Source organism: Nasonia vitripennis (assembly GCF_009193385.2).
Source record: "Nasonia vitripennis strain AsymCx chromosome 1 unlocalized genomic scaffold, Nvit_psr_1.1 chr1_random0002, whole genome shotgun sequence".
In the NCBI taxonomy this organism is placed as follows: domain Eukaryota; kingdom Metazoa; phylum Arthropoda; class Insecta; order Hymenoptera; family Pteromalidae; genus Nasonia; species Nasonia vitripennis.
Genome location: NW_022279588.1, coordinates 5978862 through 5991402, shown reverse-complemented (window position 1 = coordinate 5991402; position 12541 = coordinate 5978862). Strand labels below are relative to the sequence as shown.

The following is a 12541-nucleotide window of genomic DNA, read 5'->3' as shown; positions in this document are numbered from 1 at the left end:
TATTTAGACTAAAACAGAAGATAACTGAACAAAACAGAAATTTTTAGCAGAAGGATTCCAGAATAGAGACAAAGACAACAGTTATTTATATGTATTATTAGTTTTTTGTAGTTTTCTATTTTATTATGTTATGAACTTATCGCGGCAATTTTATTCATCAAGAGCGGTAGGGCACCGGGATCGAATGACATCTCTGCGGAAATGCTCAGGATCGTCGCATTGCCACGGCCTAAGCTGGTCTTGGAGATGTACAACCAGTGTCTGGTGCAGGAAGTTTTTATTTCGCAGTGGAAAGGAGCAAGACTCGTACAGATCGAAAAACCAAAAAAATAAGCATGCGCGGACACCTCTTATAGACCACTGAGTCTCTTAGACACAATGGGAAAGACAAGAGAAGCTCTGGTTAAACCGTGAATACTAAACGTTGTACGCGAAGTAGGAGACCTGTCCGATAAGCAGTATGGCTATAGAAAAAGGCGACCGACCATAGGAGCTATTAGAGACGTAACCGACACGGTAAAGAAAGCAAAAGAAGTTGGATACGCGACTATAGATATCGTGATTCTGGTAACGTTAGACATAATAAATGCATTTAACTCGCCAAGATGGACCGACATACTTGCTGTCCTAGAACCATTCGGTATGCCACGATACATTATGCGCCTAACGGAAGATTATCTAAGGGATCGGGTTATTAAGTACGACACAAAAGAAGGGCGTAGAAAAAGACCTATAATTGCAGGAGTAGTACAGGGTTCGATCTTGGGGCCGGACTTCTGGAGTATCTTGTATGACGGGCTTCTAGAACTTGAAATGCTGGCAGACGTTATGCTCGCAGATGACGTAGCCGCGGATATAATAACACGAAACCTGGACATCGCGCAAGCGAAGTAAAACGCGATTATGAGTAGAGTGCTATGGTTAATGGCGAATCACGAACTGACCTTAGCGCTAAATAAGACCGAATCGTTCTATTGACAGGAAGGCGGATACCTTCCATCATAACTATGAAGGTAGGCGGCGAGACAATAATGACAAAATCATCGGCCAAGTATCTATGAATAATTCTAGACACGAAATTAAACTATGGAGAACACCTAGATCGCGTCTGCAAGAAAGCCACGACAAAGATAGCGCAACGAAGTCGACTCATAACTAATGTCAAATGAAAGAGATGAAAAGAAACGTAAGCCGCCACAGGACTCCTGGCAGATGTTAATAACATAAACATCGCTAAAAGCGAAACGCTTTGCTTTTCACAGAAGGCACTCGCCGATATTTAAAGGTTCGCTGATGAACACACACATGGACACACATGCACACAAGGTATGCAGATATTTAAATATTGTTGATAAATTCATTAAACTGTAATGGGGTAAGACTTGACGATGAGAGGGAACATCGTCTTTTTTCCTGTTCTAATTACCGATTGTGTTATCGGATGGTATTTTTAATATTCTGACCATGCTTCATAGAAGAAATTTGTATTCTTTAATAACAGATCAATTTTTCAGATTCGTCAATTGCATAATCTAAATAAAACTACTCAGTTCCATCCGAATACTTTTATTGATCTCCTGCAGCAAAAAATAATGTTGAATATTAATTACCATTGATTTGTGTATAAAAGATTTTAGGGATTGTAAAACTTTATGAGTTAATAATACGATTAGAAAATAATAATCAACGGGACCTTTTTCGCAATAGCATTATTTCAGCAAAGCAAACACCCTGCTAAAAATATATGAATGAATTCGATTAAAATCGATTAAAATTTAATCGAATTGAATCATTTTAAATCCATTCAATTGACCAGCCAAATTTCGTCAATGAAATTCCTATCGATTTAAATCGTTTTTAATTACAATCGGGTTTAATACAAAAAATTAGTATTAAATTTAATATATTTTTATCGATGTTTATGTAGTAATTATTTTAGTGCAGTTAAATTGTAATTTTTTTCACTAATTTTAAACGATTTAAAAGACATTATTCATTATTAAATAAACTATCGATCCTAATACTCGATTCACGAATAGATTTTAATGTACTTTAATCGACTTAAATAATCAAAAAATTTCTATTCATGTAATATCATTCAATTGTTATTTCGTTAATAAATTTCAATCGACGACCAATGTATTATTTATTACTAAATAGTCTATCGATCTTAATACTCGATTCGCGAATAGATTCGAATGTACTTTAAACGACTTTAATCAAAACAATTATTATTTTTGTAAAATCTTATAATTGTTATTTCGTCAATGAATTTTAATCGACATCGAAGGTATTATTTATTACTAAATAGTCTATCGATCCTAATACACGATTCATGAATAGATTCGGACGTACTTTAAACGACTTTAATCAAAACAATTATTATTCTTGTAATATCATATAATTGTTATTTCGTCAATAAATTTTAATCGACTTCCAAGGCATTATGTATTACTAAATAGTCTATCGATCCTAATACTGGATACACAAATAGATTTGAATGTACTTTAATCGACTTAAATAATCAAAAATTTCTATTTGTGTAATATCATATAATTGTTATTTCGTCAATAAATTTTAATCAACTTCAAAGGCAATATGTATTACTAAATAGTCTATCGATCCTAATACTGGACTCACAAATAGATTTGAATGTACTTTAATCGACTTAAATAATCAAAAATTTCTATTTTTGTAATATCATATAATTGTTATTTCGTCAATAAATTTTAATCAACTTCAAAGGCAATATGTATTACTAAATAGTCTATCGATCCTAATACTGGACTCACAAATAGATTTGAATGTACTTTAATCGACTTAAATAATCAAAAATTTCTATTTTTGTAATATCATATAATTGTTATTTCGTCAATAAAATTTAATCGACTTAAAGGCAATATGTATTACTAAATAGTCTATCGATCCTAATACTCGATTCCCGAATAGATTCGAATCTACTTTAAGCGACTTAAATAATCAAAACAATTATTATTTCGTCCATAAATTTTAATCGACTACAAAGGTATTATGTATTAGTAAACAGTCTATCGATCCTAATACTCGATTCGCGAATAGATTCGAATGTACTTTAATCGACTTAAATAATCAAAACAATTATTACTTTTATAAAATCATTTAATTGTTATTTCGTCAATAAATTTTAATCGACTTCGAAGGTATTATTTATTACTAAATAGTCTATAGATCCGAATACTCGATTCGTGAATAGATTCGAATGTATTTTAATCGAATTAAATTATCAAAACAATTGTTATTTCGTCAATAAATTTTAATCGACTTCAAAGGCAATATGTATTACTCAATAGTCTATCGATCCTAATACTCGATTCGCGAATAGATTCGAATGTACTTTAATCGACTTTAATCAAAACAATTATTATTTTTGTAAAATCTTATAATTGTTATTTCGTCCATAAATTTTAATCGACTACGAAGGTATTATTTGTTACTAAATAGTCTATCGATTCTAATACTCGATTCGCGAATAGATTCGAATGTACTTTAATCGACTTAAATAATCAAAACAATTATTACTTTTATAAAATCATTTAATTGTTATTTCGTCAATAAATTTTAATCGACTACGAAGGTATTATGTATTACTAAATAGTCTATAGATCCGAATACTCGATTCGTGAATAGATTCGAATGTATTTTAATCGAATTAAATTATCAAAACAATTGTTATTTCGTCAATAAATTTTAATCGACTTCAAAGGCAATATGTATTACTAAATAGTCTATCGTTCCTAATACTCGATTCGCGAGTAGATTCGAATGTACTTTAATCGACTTTAATCAAAACAATTATTACTTTTGGATGTATGAGGCAACCGAATGGAGCAATTTGAGGATGGAGGTGTACGGCGTGCCTGCAGACGGAGATGCGGTCAGCGGAGATAAAAGTAAGAACCTGGTAGGTAGCCTGGCTACTATAAATGCCACCGCGGCACAAAATCGTAAAGGGACAGGCGATATAATCGGAGGGTTGCCACAAAACTGGGAGGCTGCAGAGAGGAAGTTGGAAGACCAACTGCTCATAATACGCAATAACCTGGTGAAGATGAAGGCGAAGACAAACTTTCCAAAAGAATATCAGTCGCGTAATCACGGATGGAATGTGTGAGATCTATTAAGCTGTTGAGGTTGGGATGCATGAACTCCAACGTATGAAGCAACTGCGACAGACTCTCACAGAAATACAAAGGATGGACACGGAAAAAACGCCACGAACGAAACGTAAATGGGACAGACAAACCCCGACTCCGGAACCGGGAACTTCAGACAAGCAGGAGTTACCGGCATAGGATACGTGGACAACCGCCATGAAACGAAAGAAACGAAAGGCGGCCACGGAAACAGAGACAAATGCTGCTGAAGCAAACAGGACAAAGACAAAAGAGCCCACAGCGCGCAAGACAGATCGCCCAAACCTGAAACCGAGGCGAAGCGCGATTTTGATCAAGCCAGCAGAGGGTAAGACGTACGCGGACGTTCTACTTTCTATGCGACAGAGAGTGAATTTGACGGACAGTAAAGTGGACATACGAGCTATTCGTAAGACCAAAGACGGTTCTGTATTGCTACAGCTTGACAAAGAACAGGAGCGACAGGTTTTCCAGCATACGTTACAAAACGTACTGGGCAGACTGCCACAGTGAGGGACGTGACTTCCAAGGTGACACTGGAATTCATGGACCTGGACTCGGTCACAATAGTACAGGACGTCGCGGACGTGATCAACCGCGAAACGGGGACCACAACTGACCGAAATGTGCATATCTTTGACGCGAATAACCGCGGACAAGCCCTAGCTGTCTGTGAGTTTGACGCGAAGGAGGCAACGGATCTACTTAAGAAAGGCCGAATTAAAATCGGGTGGATTAATTGCCGGATCAGACCCAGGCTTCGCGTTCCGAGGTGCTACAGGTGCCTTGGCTATGGACACGTGAGGGTTGACTGCAAATGACCGGACAGACAAGACTGCTGCTGGAAATGCGGCCGAAAGGGGCATGTAGGCAAGGCTTGCACAAGCGCGTCTTCCTGCTTCCTCTGCGCGGGGCGAACCAACCAAGATCTAGCACACGTGCCTGGCACGGCCTCGTGCGCAGCATTTAAGTCAGCCCTGACTGAATACAAGACGAAACAGACAAAATGGACCTGACGAGGACGACTGATTCTACAAATGGCCGCCCGACTGGAATTGGAAGTCATAAATGACGGAAACGTGACCACCTACAGACGACTCGGTTTTGGTAATTCTATACCAGATATAACCCTAGCCACGGACAGGATGTTGACAAGACTGAGGGGATGGAGAGTGATCGAGGACTACACAGCCAGTGATCATCAGTACATCGTCTTCAACCTGACTAATGACACCACGTCGAGGCAAAAACAGAGCATGCGGACAACACGATGGGACATTGAACGCATAAACAGGGACGAAATTAAGAGGCAACTGCGGAACGTAGTAATACCTTCTGCGGATCTGTCTCAAGGGCGGGCGGACCGAACCGCGGCTGAACGGAGTGCTAATGATCTGGAAAAATATCTGCAGCGCATCTGCGAGGCCGAGATGCCACGGAAACGATACAGACAGTACAGAAGGCAGACCTACTGGTGGACGCAGGAAATTGCCGAAATCAGAAAAGAATGCCTCCGACTCCGCAGACTAGCGGGAAGGGAACGGGACCCGGACGAAAGAGAGGCTATCTCGCGGGAATACAATCTCGCGAGACGGCTACTCAGACAGACGATCAATAGCACGAAACGACGGTGTTGGAGACGACTGGAAGAGTAGAGTCAGACCCCTGGGGGGAAGGCTACAAGATAGTGACTCGCAAACTTGGCACCTGGAATCCCCCCGAGACGAAGGACGCGGACACAATGAAGAGGATTGTCCACGATCTCTTTCCTACTCACCAGGACAGAACGGACGATAAGGACATGGACAACGCAGTGGAATGTCCACATTTCACGGTGGCGGAGCTTGAGAGTGCTGCAGCCAAACTGAAGCCTCGAAAGGCCCCGGGACCTGACGGCGTGGGAGATGAGCTCAGCTAGCTCTAAGGAATGGGTGGAGTATCGAACAGGGTCGTGGGTCATAAAATTCATTAAGGCTTGCTGCTGATATGATATGTCGTATTTATTCTTCATTTTCCGTCTTAACAACCACGGCAACCTGCCGAAAACGCGGCCCCGCAACGATTGTAATAATTCTAACCTCCTTCCGGGGAGATCACCCGTGTCCGCCGAGCAATCGACGCCACTGCCACGCTCGTAAGCGCGCCGTCCGCCGACTTGTCGGTGCGGGCGAATACCCGTCTCGCCTCTCTGATCGTCTACCGGCCCCGACGACCAACGCGTCCGTCGCGGCGTATTCTCGCGAGTTATGCGATTTCCCCGGCCCATCAGACGCTTATTTTTCCATATACCGCGTCGTGAAAAACTCGTACTACTATAATAAATCCCCGAAAACCACTTCACGATGTGACGACCTCGACACGACCGTGCGACGAAACACAACACTTGCCCGTCCTCTCCGCGCACACTCGTGCATTAACAGCTATTTAACGGAAACTCTAATAATAGCTAACCTAACTTAATCGCTAACTTACTTACTAACGGCAGCTCGGTAACATGCAGTAATCGGTAGCTGATTGGAATAGCGGGGGTGAGGAAACGATAGCGGGGAGGTACAATACGAGGGGAGAGCAATAGCGAGGAAATATGCACAATACATGGGTAACGATAGCGAGGAATTGTGCTAGAGCGAGAGCGTGGAAAAGACAAACGGTAGCTTGAGCGGAGGGTAACGGTAGCTTGAAAGGAACGTTAGCGAGGAAAAACGAGAGCTTACAAAATTCGCAACAGGCGACGAGACCTCACGGCACTCGACTCGCCGCCCTTGCCACGACCGTCAAAGTGCATTGCGTCGCACTAACCGTGTCGCAACGCGTTCATCAGAGGCACAGCCGCACTAGTTTATTCGCACGCTAAGTACACTGTTACTTACTTGCTACGATAGCGAGAGCGAAGGCGAGCTGCAATGGCGCGCGGGTACCGGGACAATCGAAAACCTCGGTGAGCAGCGCAGACGTCCTATCGGTAGCAGCGTTGCGGAGCGAAAGAGGCCGAGCTCTCGCGACGCGGCAACACGTGGCCGCGGGACCAGCGCTGCGCGCGCTCCCCACGCGAACTACTGCCCCTTCTGTGCGCCCACTCGCGGCTCGATCTGCCACGTTGCGAGGTTGTCGTCGCCTCTCTATTGCGCGGCGCAAATTTTCCACTTGTAACGTACAGTCGAACTGCCACGTTACAAAATATCGACTATTTCTAACATTTACTAGAATTACTTTACGCTGAACATTATTTATTGGTGTAGTGAAAGTTTTATCATCTTCAGAGATAATTTGTTTGATATGAGAAACCCCTGTAAAAGGATCATTTGATGCTATGTTAAATAGTGAGATTTTCAAGAAGCACTTGCTATTAACATCCAAAATATCAATTATACGTGCAAACTCCCCTGAAATTAATTGTACGACAGTATCGTCCGTTTTTTTTTTTTTTTTTGCAAGAAATATACTTTATACTGTGATAAACAATTCCTTTAAGTATACACTTTTTGTATGATGAACAGTCACCTAATCCGAGTACTTTCTTTAAGTAACCTCTTCCAAAATAAGTTAAATCTTCAGAATTTTTTTCATAATATGTGCTTAATTGTTTGTTAGAAAATAAATTGATGCAATAACGTTTTGTTTCTTCCGACGTTACAACATTATTCAATTTTCCAGTCCTAAAAGTAAACAATTGCAACACATTTGTCTATCCATGCATTTGGGACCTTTGACATGCGTTGTTTGTTCGCATAATATTTTTATGTATTAAACTGCTGTGCCGAGCTACCAAGAAGTAGAGGCCGCGATTAAAAAACTAAAAAACAACAAAGCCGCGGGAAATGACTCTATACCAGCTGAGTTACTCAAATATGGGGGCTTCGAGCTCACTTTCAAAATCTATAAACTAGTATGTGCCATCTGGAAAAATGAAACAATACCCGAAAATTGGAAGGAATCTATCATTATACCGATTTATAAAAAGGGGGATAAGACCGACTGCAATAACTATAGGGGTATCTCACTTTTAGCAACGTGCTATAAAGTTCTGTCAAACGTAATACAAGCTAGACTCACTCCATTCGCGGAAGATATAGTAGGAGATTATCAGTGCGGATTTCGGCGCAACAGATCGACGAGCGATCAAATGTTTACCATAAGACAGTTGTTAGAGAAAAAGTGAGAATTTTCCGAAACCATACACCAACTATTTATAGATTTAAAAAAAGCGTACGACTCTATTAAGCGAAGCAAAATGTATCAAATTCTAGTACTTCTCGGTGTACCGAAAAAACTCGTGAGATTAATTCAAATATGTCTGAACGGAAGCACGGGAAAGGTCCGAGTAGGCGGTAATGTATCAGAACCCTTCATGATACGCGATGGTTTAAAACAAGGGGATGGGCTCTCTACGGTGCTGTTCAACTTAACGTTAGAGTATGCCGTTAGAGAAATGCAGGTTAGCCAGCTGGGCACAACGCTTAATGGAATAACGCAGATACTAGGCTACGCAGATGATTTGGATATACTGGGGGATTGTAGGGAAACAGTAGCAAGAAACGCGGAAATCCTCATAAAAGTGGTGGAGTATACAGGATTAGAAGTGAGTGAATCAAAAACAAAGTACATGATTGTGGATAAGCTAGGCATCTGCAGAGGGGAGGAAGATCTCAGAGTTGGGAATTTTACTTTTGAAAAGGTTAGCGAATTCAGCTATCTGGGTACGACCATAAATGATAGAAACGAGATTAATGTCGAAATAAATAAGAGACTCCATTCGGGTAATGCTTGCTTCTACGCCGTGAGTAATTTACTTAAGTCGAGGCTGTTGTCTAAAAACATTAAAATAAGAACATACAGGACAATAATACTGCCGGTGGTTCTGTACGGGTGCGAAACGTGGGCTCTCACTAAGCAGGCGGACAACCGTTTTAGGGTATTTGAAAATAAAGTCTTGCGAAAAATATACGGGCCGAAGAAAGATGAGGAAACCAGGGAATGGAGGAGACTACACAATGATGAGTTACACAATCTGTACGCGTCACCAAATATTAACAGAATAATAAAATCGCGCAGATTGGGATGGGCAGGGCACGTAGCGAGAATGGGAGACGACCGTACGGCAGCGCGTGTCACGAAGGGCAGGCCGATGGTAACGCGACCTCTAGGTAGACCTAGACGTAGATGGGAGGACAACGTAAAAGCGGATCTAGTAGAAATAGGACGGGTGGGTGTCGATCGGAGAGGTGCATCTTGGGTGGGCTTGACACAAGATAGGGCAGCGTGGAAGGCTTGCGTAGATGAGGCGATGAACTTTCGAGTTCCAAATGCCACGTAAAAAAAAAAAAAAAAAAAAACTGCTGTGCACGTCTTTAATTGTACCATCTGGTGTGTTGCATCGAGAAACATTTTTTAAAATATCATTAAAAATCAATTCATTTGTTAATAATTCTTCCATTTGGTGCCTCAAACTTACAGATACAAAATAATGTGGAGTAAGAGCTTTTATTATATGTCTTTGCTCGCAGTTATTGCATAAAACACTTCGATTCCTAACTGTTTCTGTTGCACTTACGGAGTATATTATTGACTCAGAACATTCTTTACAATAATAATGATACCTTACATGTTCTTGTTCTAATGAGAAACATTTTGACATCATGTGTTTAAAAAATTAAGATCGTTGAAGTCTTTACCAGCACAGAGCTTGAACATTTTAATAAGTTCCAAATGCGCTTCATCAGACAAATGGAATCGTAAAGAATGTGCAAAAGTCATCATAATAATATCACGCACCTTCAAATTTGCGGTTGGAAACATTAATCGATCGAGAAAACTATCTTTATATCCATCTGCACCAATAGAATTACTACAATCACTATAATCACAATTGCTTTCATTATCATTATCATCATTGATTACGCATCCATCCTCAATTTCACTTTCAATCTCATTTTCACCTTCACGGCTTTCGTTTTCAATTTGGTGCTGATATTCATTCTCGTTTTTATTTTCACTATCGTCTATAGCATCTTTTAGGAAATTAAAACAAAATATCTGCCCTGCTGGAAAAAGTTGATTGAAACTGATAGATATCGATAAGATTTACCATTTAATAAAATCCGATACAAGTAGATAAAATTCTATATAAAAAATTACAATTAAATTCAATAGACATTAGATCATTTTGAAATTCTATCGATTTCAACCGTAATTTTACGTATAGAGATTTGTCAATCTATATCGACCTGTATCGACTTATATAGGCCTAGATCGCTTTTAATTATAGATAGACTTAAACAGTAAATATTAATTGCGCTTTTTACATTGAAACTTGATTAAATTTGATAAGATCGATGCTAGTTGATAAATTTGTTTACAAAAAAGTGCAATTTAAAATCGAAATAGACTCAGGATTTTCTTGAAATTAAATAGTATATTGCGATACTAGCGTGGAAAATATTAGTTTCACCTTGTGAGGACGTTATCGTCCCTAGGAAGGTGAAATTCCGTATAGTACCCCTGGTAGGAAATTCACCATATTCTGGACAAAAATTCGGGTCAACAAATGTTAACATGAGGTTCATTTAAACATTGTGGAAATACTCTGAACAGAATTTCTAAAAAAATCTTATTTTTAAAAAATTTGATCAGAAATTCTGTGCAGAAACTGGTGAATTTTCTACCATACAGGGATCGTACGATATTTCATGAAACAACGTACGTAAACCGAGATTTAGCGAGTGCATTTTTGCATGAGCGTGCGGTAAATCACGGTTTACGCCATAGCGTGTCATAAACAATTTTAATTGTAAATGTGATCTCATTTTATCGAGTCTTAATGCTACAAGGAATGCAATTAAGCTTCACTGTTCAAGTCGATAAAAGTATCGGCTTGTATCTACTATCGACTCTTTTCAACAGGAAACAGATACTTAAATAAATAGATTTGTAAATTTTGTTGTTATACACGAGCACGATTTTCGCGTTTTCTTGACCTCCGTAAATAGAGGGACAAAAATAGCAATTTATTACCGATTGGCGGGAGATCAAACCAAAAGGGCATACAATGGGCATTTTTAGACCGAGTATACAGTTTGCAGTACGAGTGCGTCTCCGAGCCGTAGACGAGTACTGCAAACCACACAAGGTTAAAAAGTCCACTTAGCCCTTGGTGTACACCATAATTTTTGTGTCGCACATTTATGAATTTTCACATTTTTCATGGCTATAAAGCGTAGAATTATACAAAATTAAAAAAGTTCAAAATATGACTCAAAAACGCAAAATTTTGTCACCAGCAAAAATAATTGAACAAACTGACTTTTTTGCTCGTTTCCGCCTTATTTGCTCGATGACAACTTATTTTGCCCACCGATGAAAAAAACGAGTACTCTACGCCCGCTTAATAAGTACGATGGCGAAAATCGTGCATGTGTTACAAAATAATATATTGTGTACCAAGTATATAATAGTACATTATGCCACTCATAGGCGTGACATAAATCAGGATTTATGCCACGCAGTGTTATAAAGTGGAGTATGGAGTTTACAATACGAGTTGCAGTACAGCCTATACTAGCACGCGTCGAAGGCGAGTGCATTTGCGAGCCGAAAACGAGTAAAAAAGGTCTATATGATCTTTTTAAAATTTTAAGTAATTTTTTTATCTGGTCGCTAAGAAATCCTGTCGTAGCATTAAGCAGATAAAAAAGTACGAAACTCATGATTTATGCACATATATAAATAAATATAGGACTTCGATTATGTAACATAAACACTTAAGCAGAAAAAATATTAACAATATTTTATTTGAGATAGAAGCTAATGCTTGTTTAAAAATATAAATTTTTATATGATTTTAACGATCTCTACGAGCCAGGGATACCACTGTGAATTATATTATAGCACCTAAGTACCTTTGGCAAAGGCAAGCTGCATATTGCTAGCTCTGGACTTTTTTACCCGTCTTTTATGGTATAAGCAATATGCAGTTTGCCTTTGCCAAAGGTCTTAGATGCTATAATATAATTCACAGTGGTATATCCTTGGCTCATGGAGATCGTTAAAATCATATGAAAATTTATATTTTATTGTTTTTTTGGGGGGTTTATAACCCAGGCTTGACCAGCCCTTCATGCAATTGATGAAATCATTTATAATCTTGAACTTTTAGAAAATTATATAGGACTATTTGGGCTTTAAACATCTAATTTTGTACCAATGATAAAGATGGTAATATATTTATATACATCAATAACTTACTCTGATTTGTAATAGTCTCAGACGATGAACTGCAGATGGTGCTCAATCTTTTTCGAAATAATTTTCTACGGGTTTGCTTGGATACTTCATGGTTCTTAAAGTCTGCATCAAGGTAATGCTTATACCTT

General features: G+C 39.0%; 1 protein-coding gene across 7 annotated transcripts in view; it reads left to right on the top strand.

Annotated features, from left to right (window-relative positions):
• The window catches only part of LOC103318176 (sodium/hydrogen exchanger 5-like), a 723013-nt gene that overhangs the window by 525867 nt on the left and 184605 nt on the right, over window positions 1-12541 (top strand). For 2 of the 7 annotated variants that reach the window (XR_004345103.1, XR_004226475.1), the window contains exon 9: window positions 12429-12525. The exons of the other annotated variants lie outside the window; for them this stretch is intronic. The gene's annotated coding sequence lies outside the window, so the exon portion shown is untranslated. The remainder of the gene's footprint in view (window positions 1-12428; window positions 12526-12541) is intronic. 7 annotated transcript variants of the gene reach the window in all.